This window comes from Petaurus breviceps, unplaced genomic scaffold, assembly GCF_028583685.1.
Source record: "Petaurus breviceps papuanus isolate PSGF00001 unplaced genomic scaffold, PetGlider_PUasm1.0 90977, whole genome shotgun sequence".
Taxonomy (NCBI): domain Eukaryota; kingdom Metazoa; phylum Chordata; class Mammalia; order Diprotodontia; family Petauridae; genus Petaurus; species Petaurus breviceps.
Window position 1 is genome coordinate 51,429,315 of NW_027187391.1, and position 14,917 is coordinate 51,444,231.

Genomic DNA, 14,917 nt, shown 5'->3' on the forward strand with positions numbered 1-14,917 from the left:
CTTCTTCTTCTTCTTCTTCTTCTTCTTCTTCTTCTTCTTCTTCTTCTACCTAAACTGTTGTAATAATCTCCTAACAAACCACCTTCAGTCTCTGATCCACATTCTATATAGTTTCAAAAATAATCTTTCTAATGTCATTTTCTTTCATAAAAGCAAACAAAAACTTTCAATCTTCCATGTTTTAGTAAAATTAAATATAAACCCCTCAACCTAGCTTTGCAGGCCTGCACAATCTTATTCCACTCTAAATTGCTAGCCTTTCTCCCACATTATACTCCTTCAGAAATTCATTTTCATCCATGAATTATTTTCTATCACCCAGACTCAATGAGTATCTGTACATTTGCATAAGCAAACTCCCTACAATCACATCCCAACTATGCTTGGAATACATTCCTTCCTATTCTCTGTCTTTAATATTCTGATCCATTTTCTATGCCCACTTTAGTTGTCATAGTTTCCTTCAAGCCTTCTCTTTTATCCCAAATTTGACATGCTTTTTGTTTTTCCTTGTTCAAACATGATATCTCACCCTATCCAGTAAGTTTCTTAAGGGAACTATTTGTTTTTATTTGAACATTATCATTTACAGGTATAGTCCTTTGCTCATAATGTATGGAATAAATGCTTATTGAATCACAGTACTTGTAGGATTGACTCCTGCCTTGACAAATTGTCTAGAGAAAAGCAAAGTATGCAGCAGTCTAGAGAAGGTGGAGAATATATTTGAGAGGATAAAACCACAAATAGAATATCATAAACTTCATCCATACATCAAGACTAGCAAACGCCCTATGAACACAGGTATCATCTACTTTTAAGGTGCAATAATCCCGATATATCATCTTACAGTGTGACATCAAAAAGAAGTCAATGTGATTCTTACTTTAATACTTAGAAAAATCTATGATTTACCTGACATTGGTACTACCTTGACTAAAGCCCATTATGACCATTTTGAAGTTGCAGTAGTAGGAAAAAAAAAGTTATCATTAGGTGCCAAAAGCTGCTTATAATTAAACCTTCTAAAAGTAACTAAGAATTTCATTCAATATTACTTGACATTGTCTTGATGTCTTCCCAATTTTTTAAGAACTAACCAAAATTGTAATTATCTTTAATACTCTTTGACAACCCAGGACCAGCTTCATATCGTAATGACAGTGGTATAGGAATTTGGTGTCAGACGAAATGTAAATGATCCTAAAATAGGCATTTTAGGACTTATACATATCTGCTGTATCATTCATCTGTTTGAATATATTCAATATCTTGTACATAAAACATAAAGCTAAAGTAATAACTAGGGTGGTATAGCAGGAAATAGACTTTTACATCTATTCATGATTTTAGAGATCATTGAATTAAATCTATAAATATATATTTTTAAAATACAGTGCAAAGAGTTTGTGGACTATTTCTATGATTCTTATAGGAATGTTATAGGAAATTTCTTTTACAGAATACAGATCAGAGCCTGCTTACTTAACTGATATTCGTAGAGACTTGGCACAGAATAATATAGTTAGTATACAACAGAGCCAGAACTTGAGACATGGCCTTCATGACTCTTTGATTAGTGTCTATCCTCAATCTCATACAGTCTCTCAGGAGAGTGATTGAGCACTGACAAACTGGATGAATGTATCTTTTCTCTAGCTATCCTGTCATTTTATGTTTTTTTTTTGCCTATGTTAATTTTTTAAGTAGTTATCAGCAGCAGCACCACCAACAACAGCATTATCATTGTTATCATCACTGATATTTAGATGTTATTTTAAGGTTAGCAGAATTCTCTACATACATTTTCATTTATTTATTCATCCATTAATTCAGCTAATTGTTATATATCTATTTATTTTGTACCCGGAAAGCCCTTAGACACTTCTTCTGAAGCCTCTTTCTTATACAAGAAGTACTATGACCAATAAGCAGAGATTGCAGAGGAAGTTCTTGAACCTTCCAAGTAAAGAAAAAAATTTCTGTCAATTAGATCCACCAAAAGGAATGTAAAGCCATGTGAGCTTGGGCAAGTCACTTAACCACAAATGCCCTCCAAAAAAAGTAAAAGAAAAAAAAAAGAAATGGATCCTAGGAATATAGGAGGTCCCTCCACATTACAGGTCATGAAATGAAGGTATCATGAAACAATTATAGAATATTGTAGAGATAACCAGTGAGTAGATGAAGTTCTGTCATCTAACATCCTTTGAAACTCTGGTATTCAATATTTTTGTAATGACATCCTTGCCATAGACTTATTGTACATTTGTACTTTTATAGCATGAATGCATATTAATCTGCAAAATGACAGATTTAATGTGCAAAGTTTCATTATGTATAGTTGATAGATTAATTTTAAATGAAAAACACATTGCTAGCTTGTCTTGTACTACCTAGTTTATCTTATATCCTCCACCTTATCCTTTCCCAGAGATATGTAATTAATATACACATACACAGAAGAATATGTTTATATGTATATATACATATACACACATACATATATGTGTATACACATAGATGAATATAAAAGATCAAAAATGGTAAAATATATTATCATATTGAAAACATCTGAAAATATATGTGATTTTTCTACACCTGTGGACCTCTCACTTCTACAAAGTAATGTATATATTTATAGATGGGGGATGTCCTTTAATATCCCTTCTTTGAACCATGATAATTTAATCAACTATTCTTTTATTATTTTATCCATATGATGTTAAAATTATAAAGACATTTTGGAAGAATTTTAAATTTTATTGTGTTTGCCTAAGCCTTTTGCAACCAACTATAAATCAAATTAGAAATTTCTTAATTAGAACAGAGAAACCTAAGTATATGAGACAGATTTTCTGCTATCTCACTATTACCCTATGCACACACTAGGAAAAAAAAAAACAATTGGTAAAATATTCAACAGATTGCTATGCCTCCAATTTGAAAGGAGAGACTCTTAGGGTAACTCATGAGTAACTCATTTTTCCAGCAATATGCCCCAAGATGTAGTATCTATCTTTCAGAGAGTTTCTGTTTATTTCTAATATATATAATTCCTTTAGCAACATTGTTTTTTGTCTGTCTCCAAATATGACGTTACAAACTTCATCACTTAACCACTGTTGTCCACTAATGCTAGGACAGAAGCTATAATTCATCTATGAGGAACTCTTGGAATTATTTCCTGGAAGCTTTTCCCTCCACTCTCACTTTGCTGCCCTGCCCCACCCCTGACACATACACACATTTCATTAAATTCCTAGAGCTTCATTTTCCCTTTACATTTAATATTTTATTTTACCCTAGTTACATGTAAAAACAATTTTTTAAATTTGTTCTTCAATTTTTTAGTTCCAAATTCTCTCCCTACCTCTATCCTGCCCCTCACTGAGAAGACAAACCCTTAATATAGGTTACACATGTGCTATCTTGCAAAAGCTATTTCCATGTTAGTCATGTAATGAAATGAAACACAGACAAAAATAAATAAAGCAAATAAAAACTATGCTTTGATGTGCATTAAGATCTGGAACTTCTTTAAAGGAAATTTTGTTCTTCTGAGAGACTGCCTTTCCACTATGTCTATGTCTAATCAATAAAATAGATCTCTTTGATAGCACCACAATGAGATAAAATGTGCAAATAAAAGGTCCCCTCAGGTTAAGATTCATTTTTTTTCATTCCCTCTTCCTGCCTCCCACATAGTAGATGTTCCATTGAAAAGTAGGCTAAAGGGTGGAGCCAAGATGGTGTTATAGAATCAGGAAAACTCTGAGCACTCTTCCCATAACCCCCTGATATAACAATAAATTAAGACTCTAAAAAATTTTAGAGCTACAGAACACACAATGTGATAGAGAGAAACAAACCTCCCACTGAAGGTAGCCTGGGAGGTACACAGAAAGGGTTCATCACAGTATGCTGCAAGCAGATCCCAGCCCCAGTTGACCCCATGCTTTTAGCCTCAGGGCAGGCCCAACCAGAGGCTGCACCAGACTTTAGGAGAGTGGATCACCAACAGCTATGGTGGTTGCCAAAATTATCAAACCATTAATGCCAAAGGCAAAGTAAAAAGTCAGTGTTGACTTTGGGAACAGGGGCCCGGGAGTGCAGTCTGGCCTCTGCCCCTGAGGGAGAAGTGGTTGAGGTATATCAGGAGACTCACATCATTGTGGCTGCTTCAGAACTCCTGACATGCAGATCATAGGGGAACCAAACAACCATTCTGAGGAGTAATCACTCTTGCTTTAAGATGCTTAGATCTTAATTGCTGTCCTGGAGTGTGTGACCAGGTTCCAGAGCCAGTGGAGGCTTCACAGAGTGCACCCAACTAATAGCTTTTGCAGTTGGAAAAACCCCGGTAATTTGCAATGAAGCTCTCCTCTCTGGAAGCAGAGATCTACTCTGGCAAAAAAAAAAAAAATTCAAGTAATTGAGTGTCAACATGAGCAAGCAAAGGAAGCAAAGCAAGCACAGCAGTAAACTTAGATTCCTATTTTGGGGATAAAAAGGATCAAAGCATGGAACAGGAGGAAGACAACAAAGTCAAAACTCCTTTACCAAAAGCTTCCAAGAAAAAATACGAACTGGTTACAGGTGATAGAGGAACTTAAGAAGCATATTGAAAAACAAATAAGAGAAGTGGAGGAAAAATTGGGAAGAGAAATGAGAAGGATGTAAGAAAATCATGAAAAGGTAGGAAACAACCTAACTGAAGAAAATTATACCTTAAAAAATAGACTAACAAATGGCAAAAGAGGCCAAAAAGCCAATGTGGAGAAGAAAGCCTTAAAAAGTTGAATTTGCCAGATGGAAAAAGGATTTCAAAAGGTCACTGAAGAGAATAATTCCTTCAGAAATATATTGGAACAAATGTAAGCTAATGACTTTATAAGAAATCAAGATACTATTAAACAGATCCAAACAAATGAAAAAGTAGAAGGTAATGTGAAATATCTTATTGGAAAAACCACTGACCTGAAAAATAGATCCAGGAGAGATAATTTCAAAATTATTGCACATGCATTTAAAGACATGATCAAAATAAAAAACCTGGGGGGGGGGGGGCACGTATCACAGTGAGTAAGAGCACAGGCCCCAGAGTTGGTATGACCTGGCATTGAATCCGGGCTCAGATACTTTGCACCATACCCAGAAATAACTGGCTGTGTAACTTTGAGCTAGTTACTTAATCCCAATTGCTTTAAAAAAAAATAAAAAGAACCTAGAAATGATCCTTCAAGAAATTCTCAAGGAAAATTGCCCTGATATTTTAGAATCAGAGGGCAAAATAGAAATTAAAAGAATTCACCAATAACCTCTTGAAAAAGATCCCAAAAAGAAAACTCCTAGGAATATTATAGCCAAATCCCAGAGTTCCCAGGTCAAGGAGAAAATATTACAAGTAGCCAGGAAGAAAAAATTTTAATATTGTGGAAACACAATCAGGATAACACAAGATCTAGAAGCTTCTACATTAAGGGATTAAAGGACTTGGAATATGATACTCTGGAGGTCAAAGAAGTTGGGATTAAAACCAAGAATCACTTACACAGCAAAACAGAGCATAATGTTTCAGGGGAAAATATGATCATTCAGTGGAATTGAGGGCTTTCAAGCATTCTTGATGAAAAAAACATGGTTGAAAAAATATTGACTTTCAAATAAAAGAAGAGAAATATGAGAAGGTAGAGAGGGAAAATAAATCAAAAGGAACTTATTAAAATTGAACAATTTACATTCCTACATGGTAAAATGATAATTTTAACTCATGAGACTTTTCTTAGTATGAGGATAGTTGATGGAAAATATATATATATATATATATATATATATATATATATGTATATGTATATGTATTCTTACATATATGTGTTTATAAAGGAGGGTATACGTATTATAAATACATATGTCAGTGTGTGTATATATGCATACAGCTATACATAGACAAAGGGCATAGGATCAATTGAACAGGAAAGGATGATACTTAAAGGTGAAATTAAGAGGTGAGTGAGGAATATAATGAGAGGAGATGGGGAGAGACAGAATGGGGTAAATTATCTCATATAGGAGAGGAATTACCTCATATAGAAGAAAACTGTTACAATGGAAGGGAATAACAGGAAGGCAAAAGAGAATGGATCAACCTTAGTGCCATTGAATTTGCCTTGGGAGGTAATGACATGCACACTAAATAGGGTATCTTGCCCTACATCAGAGTTGGGGGGAAGGGGATGAGAGGGGGTCAATGGAGGGGAGGGTATGTTTGGGGGGAGGGTAGTTAGAAGCACACACTTTTGAAAGGGACAGGATCAAAGCAGAGAAGTGGGGGCAGGATAAGATGGAGGGAAATATAGTTAGTCTTTTACAATATATACACTATGGTAATGTTTGGCATAGCTACACGTGTACAAACTATATTGAATTGCTTATCTTCCCAGTAAGGGTGGGTGATGAGGGAGGAAGGTAAAGAATCTAGAATTTAAAGTTTTAATATCAAATTTAAAAAATATATACATTATTATTTTTTACATGCAAGTAGGAAATAAGATATGCAGACACTGGGTTACAGAGGTCCATCTTGCCCTAACAGAAAGTTGGAGGGGTATGGGGAAGGATATAGGAGAGAACAGATTGGGGCAGGGGTATGCAATGAGATCACTGTTTTGGAGTTGTGAGTAGGGGAAAGACGGGGGAAAAATTTTGAAAAAATTTAAGAAAGAAAAATATAAAAGAAAAGAAAAAAACATAAAAAAGAAAGTGATAAAATATTAATAATCTCATTAAATTTAAAAGTATATCAAAGGCACATTTTTGAGAGCTAGTTATAATATATATATATATGTGTATATATATATATATATATATATATATATATATATATAAAGCTCTGCTTAAAATTGTTATTCCTTGTAAAATTTTTTATGTGTTGTATCAATCAATTATCATGGAAGCCTGTAAATCTCTCAGATCAAGTATCATTAGCCATAGCTTATAGAGGAGACTCAGAGAAATTAGTTACTTACCTAAGGTGATACTTAGCAGGGGGAAAAATATTTAAGCATTTTAATATTAAAATTATTTGCATGGAGGCAATATAGTATAATGTAGAGTTGCTGGAGTGATAGTCAGAAGACCTGAGTTCAAATATCTCTGCTGGTAAATCCTGACAAGTGATTCGACCTATGAGATCTACAGGTAACTTCCTAAGACCCCAAGTTAGAAAAAAACTAGAATATTAACTCCATGAGATTCAGAGACTGGTTTATGTCTTTCTTTGTATCAGTAGTGCTTACTACAGTGACTGGCACATAATCAGTGCTTAATAAATTTCTGTTCACTGACAAAAAAAAGTAGGCTAAGATCAGTAAATTCCTCATATATGACTGTAACAGGAATGTAAATTTGAAGATCTTCTCTGCCCCTAAGGTAAAGTGCACCTGGAGCCTGGGGTAGGAGGCTTGTTTTTCAGTAGATACTTCTTGATTGGCCAGTGAGTCAATAAGGTTGTTACATTCTCTGAGCCAGGAGAAGGCTATATAAGCCCTGATGTGAGGCTTTGTTTTGGGGCTCGCTTTGAGAAGTGTACTGTGATTTGTTCTGGATTCTGGGAAGCCGTTGTCCAGAGCCCCCTGGCTTTGAAAAACCCAGATGTGGAAACCCAGATGTTGATTTGGTATGGATGTAATGGTTGGACAGTTTGGAAAACTGTCTACTTGATCTGTTTCTGTCTTGATAATTCTGTCTGTGTACTTTGAAGTTCGGGGTGCTGACCTTTTTCCCCTGAACTAGGTAAATGATACATGTTTGACTGATTAAAGTAGACCCATTGTTAATCCATTTTGACTTGCTTTCCTTCATCAAAGTAGATCCAAGAACCTGTGTTGGCAGCAAATCCTGAGGACGCTTGGGGTGCTTGCTGCTACAATGACAAGTTCGATGACTATGTAAATTACATTCAACCTTTGATAAGCCAAAAGGACAGGCTTAGAGAACTTGTGGAGCAGAATATAGCTATAAATTTTTAACCTTCATTTTTACTAATATGTCAGGATCTCTTTCTCCTTTACATTGACATATAAACACACACATACAATGTGTATATACACACATATACATAAATACACACAATCTATACTATATAGGTACAGAATGCACCTACCACATTGATATAAAAACCAAAGTAAGGAATTGTAGAAGTAGTCATCATTATTGTTTTCCTAGTAATAAGAGGAGGAGGAAGAGGAGGGGATAAGAAATTTTAGCAGCAGCAGTAGCATAAGTAATATTAATAAGAGTAGTAGTAGTATTAGTAGTGGTGGTGGTGGAGGTGGTGGTGGTGGTAGCAACAGCAGCATTACTTATAGTAGCAATGATGCTAGTGGTTTTATTTGTTTTCTATGACTCATGTACCCTCACTAAGGCACAATCTTCCTGAAGACAGGATTTTTTTTCCAATAAAAACTTTGTTTCCTCCCCACTGTTAGCTTCCCTTTCTTCACACACAAAATCTTTAATTTATATTTGTTCAAATTGACTGGGGTCACATCTTTTTCTTCTCTTAGTGCAAGACTCCTTTCTCCCAAACAGAATCAGAATAGTAACAAACAAAATCACCAAAGGCATCCAATGCCTATGTACCAGTGATTTCTCCTCGTGAGCTTTATATTTTTTTCTAGAGCTTGAGTCTTTTCTAATGACTTCCAGTTTTCCTAAGAAGCTTTTTAGACAAAATTCTCATATGCCTAGTTTTCTTTCTGAGCATTTTTCTTCCCTGATTTTCCCTGCTGTACTTCATTCACTGCCTGGTTTTTGTGATTGTCCCCTGCAGAATCCTTTCAAGGTTCAAAGATCAATGTCATCATGATGACTTATTGAGTACCCAATAAATATTGTCCAGAGCATAGTTTTAAGTGTAAACTGCTTTTCCAAGAAAGTTGGCTTCACATGTGAATGCACCTCTCTCTTGTAGAGTGGCACTCCAGTGTGTGCTGCCTAGCAACAGTCTTCTGAGGCAGATCTGGCATTCTTTCAGATCTATTTTCATTGGGCTGGGGTAAGAGATTAATTTATTTTTAACTCAAGATTTAATAGACAGATTTTAGAATTCAAAGTTGATTGATAAGTTTCTCAAGAACTTATAAAATAAATAAATGTCAAAACAAATTAATCTAACTCTGCAACAACAAAGACAAAATAATTATAATAGCAATCCTCTATGCTTCAGTTAATGAATGGGTATGCAGTTAAAACTCTTTTTTTTTTCAAGGATACTGATTGCTTTGAGAACTAACTAGACTTACTCTCTCCCTTTAGATCATATCTATTCTCCAACTTAATGCCACCCAAAGGTCCAAGTAATAAATAAAAGTAGCCTGGCACTATTCATTAAGGTAAAGAAGTATTTTTAACATATATATGTAGTTTTGTAAGTACTTTTTTGAGGGGCTGAAATAATATGGCAGAGAGAAGTCAGGAAGTTTCCTGAGATTTCCCCAGTCACTCTCATCAATAATGCTAAATCAAAACACTAAATGGATTTATGAGTGACAGAATCTACAAAAAGATGGAATGAAATAATTTTTCAGCTTAAGGTAACTTAGAAGGATTTCAGAAAAGGTCTATCTCTCCTGGGTAAAAAGGGAGCACAGTCCAGTGCAGATAGTGTCACTGCAAACCAGAAAAAATCATTAGACCCAGCACAGATCAGCAACCAAGGCCCCTCAGTCCCTTCTCAGCATGCTAGAAGTAAGACCTTCAGCCCCAGTGGAGAATGCAAATTATGATCCCTGGAACTTCACCATAACAGGAACAAATAGGTAGGACAACCCCCAGCACAGTGGTAAGTCATGAGTACCTATACAAATAGCATAAAATGTTTGGGAAAGTACCCCATGTACCCCAAAAGCAGAGTTCAACTTTAAAGGCTACACAGTAGGGTTAAAATGAATAAAACAGAAAAGAGTACTACAAATAGAAATCTATCTATGGTGACATGAAAGATCAAAGCACAAACTCAAAAGAGGGCAACAATGTGAAAGTGCTTCATGTGACATTTCAAAGGGGAATATTAATTTGTCTCAAACCCAAAAATTCCTGTTGTAAGACCTCAGAAAGTATCTTCAAATGAAGTGAGAGAAGCAGAACAAAAACTAAGAAAATAAATAAGAGCTAAGCAGGAGGATTATGAAAGAAAAAGACAACAACTTGGAAAAAGAAGCACAAAAATAGACTGAAAAAAACAACTCCTTAAAAAAAAAGAATTGGATAAAAAGGAAAATACCACTGAGGAAAACATTTCCTTTAAAAGCATAATTGACCAAATGGAAAAGAAGGTACAAAAGCTAACAGAAGAAAATAATTTATTAAAAATTAGAATTGGGCAAGTGAAAGTTAATGATTCTATGTAATAATAAGAATTGGTCAAACAAAATATGAAGGCTTAAAAAAGTAGAAGAAAATGTAAAATATTGCACTGGATAAACAACTGGTCTGATAGATCAGGAAAGCTAATTTAAGAATTATTGGTCTACCTGAAGGCCAAGAAAAAAAAAGAGCATGGATAGCATCTTACAAGAAATTATTTTAAAAAATTTCCTGATACCCTAGAACCAGAAGGTAAAATTGTCATTGAGAGAATCCACTGATTGCCTACTGAAAGAGATTGTTGCAGCCAAATTCCACAATTTTCAAGTCAAGGAGAAAATACTGCAAGTAGCTAGCAAGAAACAAATCATATATCATGGAGCCACAGTAATGTTTGAACAGGAAAGAGCAGTTTTCACATTAAAGGATCAGAGTCTTAGGAATATGATATTCTGGACACAAAGGAGCTTACATTACAACCAAGAATCAACTACCCAGAGAAATTGAGCTTAATCTCTGAGGGGAAAAGAAGGATATTTAATGAAACAGGGGACTTTCAAACTTTCCTGATGAAAATACAAAACTGAACAGAAATTTCGGTCTTCAAATACAAGACTCAAGAGAAAAATAAAAAAAAAAAAACACTGGAAATTAAAACAACAACAACATGTAAAATATGATAAGATGTAAGCTGTTTTCCCTACATGGTAAGATGGCATGTGTAACTCTTGAGTACTACATCTCTACTAGGGCAGTTAGAAGTATACAAAGACAAAAAGGTGGGGGTATAACTTGATATTGTTTTGATGATATTAAAAAAAAACAACGAAGGCATGGAAAAGTAAAGGATTGTACTGGGAGAAGAGGAAAAGAGGAGGCTGAAAAGAGTAATTTAAATTACATGAAGAGGGACAAAGACCTATTACAGTAGAATGAAAGAAGGAGGGGTGAGCAATGTTTGAACCTTACTCTCATTGGATTTGGCACAAAGAGGGAATAACAAATACACTCTGTTGGCTATAGAAATTTACCTTACCCTGTAGGGAAGTAGAGGGGAAAGGGGAAAGAAGAGAGAAAGGAAAAGCCTGATAGAGGGGAGGGCAGAAGGAAGGACAAAAGTAGGAAAAGAAAGGGGAAAGAAAAAAGGGGGAGTTAAAATAAGGGAGCGAAGTTTAGGGAAGGTGGTGGTCAGAAGCAAAGCTCTGGTGAGGAGAGCAAAGTTGAAAGAAGAAAGAAAAGCATAAATGGGGAAAATTGAAAGGAGGGAAATTTGTTACCATAAACGTTAATGTGATGAAATTTCACATAAAACAGAAGCAGATAGCACAGTGGATTAAAAACCAGATTCTTGAAGTGGAGGTGGAGTCAAGATGGTGGAGTAGAAGCAGAACTCCCTGCTGCTCCAGCTTCCACCTTCCACGATCCATGTAAAAGGGGACTCTGAACAAACTTTGGAGCTGCAGAAACTACAAAATGACAAAGAAAAGCTAACGTTCTGCTGAGAACAGCCCAGCAGGCCAGCAGGAGTCAGCCAGCACAGCCCTCTGGGACCCAAGCCCAGACCCATGCCCAGGCTTTAGGCCCAGGGTAGGCCTGACCAGCCACCAACCAGAGGGACTCCAGATCAGCAGCAGCTGTGGCTGTTTCCAGAATTATCAACAGATACATGTGAAGGACAAAGTGAGAGTTCAGTGCAGTCTGGATTTTGGGACCCAGTAAGTGGGAGTGCATGGCTTTTGCCCCTGGGGTGAAAAGCTGCTGAGATGCTGGCACAGCCAGCCAATGCCACGTGGAAGCTTTAGCTACTGGCCTGCACTGGTGGACCAAAGCACCAGTTTGAGAGGTAATCAATCTTGCTTTAACCTCCTTGCATCTGGATTGCAGTGTAGGCTGAAGGTCCTGGGTTGTGTGTCCAGCTTGCTAGAGCATGGGGAGACCTCAGACAGGGCACCAATTTAATATCTCCGGCAGCTGAGAAAACCCTAGTGTTTGGGATGAAATCTCCCCTGTCTGGTGGCAGAGTCCTACTGTGGCAAAAAGCCCAGGGATCAAGTGACTGAGGGACGACATGACCAGTCAAAGGAAACAAAGCAGACAGAAGATTCCAACATTAGGCTCTTATTTGGGGGACAAAAAGGAGCAAAGCATGGAACAGGAGGAAGACAGTGGAGTCAGAACTCCTGCTCCAAAAGCTTCAAAGGAAAATACGACCTGGTTACAGGCCATAGAGAACCTTAAGAAGCAAATAAGAGAAGTGGAGGAAAAATAGGGAAAAGAAATGAGAATGATGCAAGAAAATTATGAAATGAGAGTCAACAGACTGACTGAAGAAAATAACACCCAAAAAAACAGACTAACTCAAATGGCAAAAGAGGGTCAAAAAGGCAATGAGGAGAAGAATGCCTTAAAAAGCCAAATTTGCCAGATGGAAAAAGAATCTCAAAAGCTAACTGAGGAGAATCATTGCTTCAGAATTAGATTGGAGCACATGGAAGCTAATGACTTTATGAGAAATCAAAATGCTGTTAAACAGATCCAAACAAATGAAAGAATAGAAAGCAATGTGAAATATCTCATGGGGAAAACCACTGACCTGGAAAATAGATGCAAGAGAGGTAATTTAAAAATTATTGGACTGCCTGAAAGCCTTTATCAAAGTAAGAACCTAGAAATGATCCTCCAAGAAGTTCTCAAAAAAACTGCCCTAATGTTTTAGAACCAGAGGGATAAATAGAGGTTGAAAGAATCCACCAATCACTACTGAAAAAAAAGTTTTTTCTTTCCTTTCAGAAAGAAAACTCCTAGAAATATTATAGCCAGGTTCCACAATTCCCAGATTAAGGAGAGAATATGACAAGCAGGTAGGAAGAAACAATGTGAATATTGTGGAAACACAACCAGGATAACCCAGGATCTGGCAGCTTCTACACTGAGGGATCAAAGGCCTTGGAATATGATATTCTTGAGGTCAAAGGAGCTGGAATTAAATCCAAGAAACACCTACCCAGCAAAACTTAGTAATATGTTTCAGGGGAAAATATGATTATTCAGTGGAATAGAGGACTTTTAAGCATTCTTGATGAAAAAACCAGAGTTGAATTGAAAATTTCACATTCAGATACAAGAAGCATGAGAAGGAAAACAGGGAAAAGAAATCAAGGAACTTATCATAGTTGAACTATTAACATTCCTACATGGAAAAACAATAATTGTAACTGATGAAACTTTTCTCAGTAATTGAAGGGAATAGAAATATACTTGTGTCTATGTATGAGGATATATGGGCATATGTATCAGCAATGCCATGTTCACAATGCCTATAGAGATTACAAATATGCTGATATAATTATCCATTACAAAATACGTCATGTTTGCCATATGAGGAAATAAACTAGAAAATTTATTAAGATACCAAAAGACTGAGTCCCAAAACCAGAAAGTGAAAGCCATCAGAGTAGTTATGATATTGGCACAGGTAGATAAAGTAGAAAGCACCCACATTCTCAAGCCTTTAAAACAGAACAGGCTACCTCAGGCAAAGGTCCTCCTCTCCCCACTCACAGCAACCACCCAGCGTCCTGGAAGCGCGCTCCCAGCAGGTCCGACCCCTGGCAGTCCTCAGCAGGAGTCCTTAGCAGAAAGTCCTTAGCAGTCCTAACTCAAAAAGGGCTTCACGCTGCCACTGCCTCTGCTGCTGCCGCCGTCACCACCACCGCCAGCCACCTCAGGAACGCTAGCTTGGCTTCCGCTTCCTCTTGCTCCGCCCCTTCCTGCTACATCAGCAAGTCCAACGGGGCATGGAAGATCTTTAAATCCCATAACCCTTACATTCGGCCCCAAGATCTTTCATGTCCCTTACTTGACAAAAATACAGTACGAATAACTGGTGTCAACAAAATTTCACAACAATATAACAAGAATAGCACACAATAAACACAGAAAACCATATTTTAGGGTGGCGCTTGAGCACAAGCTCCCCATCATTCCCCCCACCCCGAACAAATTGGGCCCCAAAATCTTGTGGTAAGGGGTGAAGATCTCTTCTTCTATGGCTACTTGCTGCTGAAATCGGATGTAGAGCTGTCCCTGTCCTAAGGGGTCCCATTTGAGAGGTCAGTTCTTAATATGCTTGATGCCAGGTCCAAGGGTGACACATCACAGTTGCAGACAGGGGGTGACATCCAGCTTAAGCTATCAGGCATCTACAGATGGAGGGTACCAAGCCTGTGGAAACAAATCTAACAAACAAGGTGAACAAACAAAAAATCAAGAAAAAGCAAAGAGACAATAACCAGACTATCTTAGCCTCACTCACGGTAGAATAAATGAGTTAAGGGTACAATTTTGTAATCATCTTCTCCAGAATAAACAATAGTTACAGTGTTATCCCTCCCATATGCTATAATCTCTGCAGCCTTTGGAAGATAATCTGGCTTCCGTTTTACCCATACTTTAGCTCCTGAGCAAGCACCCCAAGCGCGTCCTCAGGGTTTGCTGCCCATACAGGTTCTTGGATCTGCTTTGTTAAAGGAAAGCAACTCAAAATGGG

General features: G+C 36.8%; 1 pseudogene; it reads right to left on the minus strand.

Moving 5' to 3' along the window:
* The window catches only part of LOC138153210 (protein MEMO1-like), a 68,893-nt pseudogene that overhangs the window by 197 nt on the left and 53,779 nt on the right, over positions 1-14,917 (minus strand).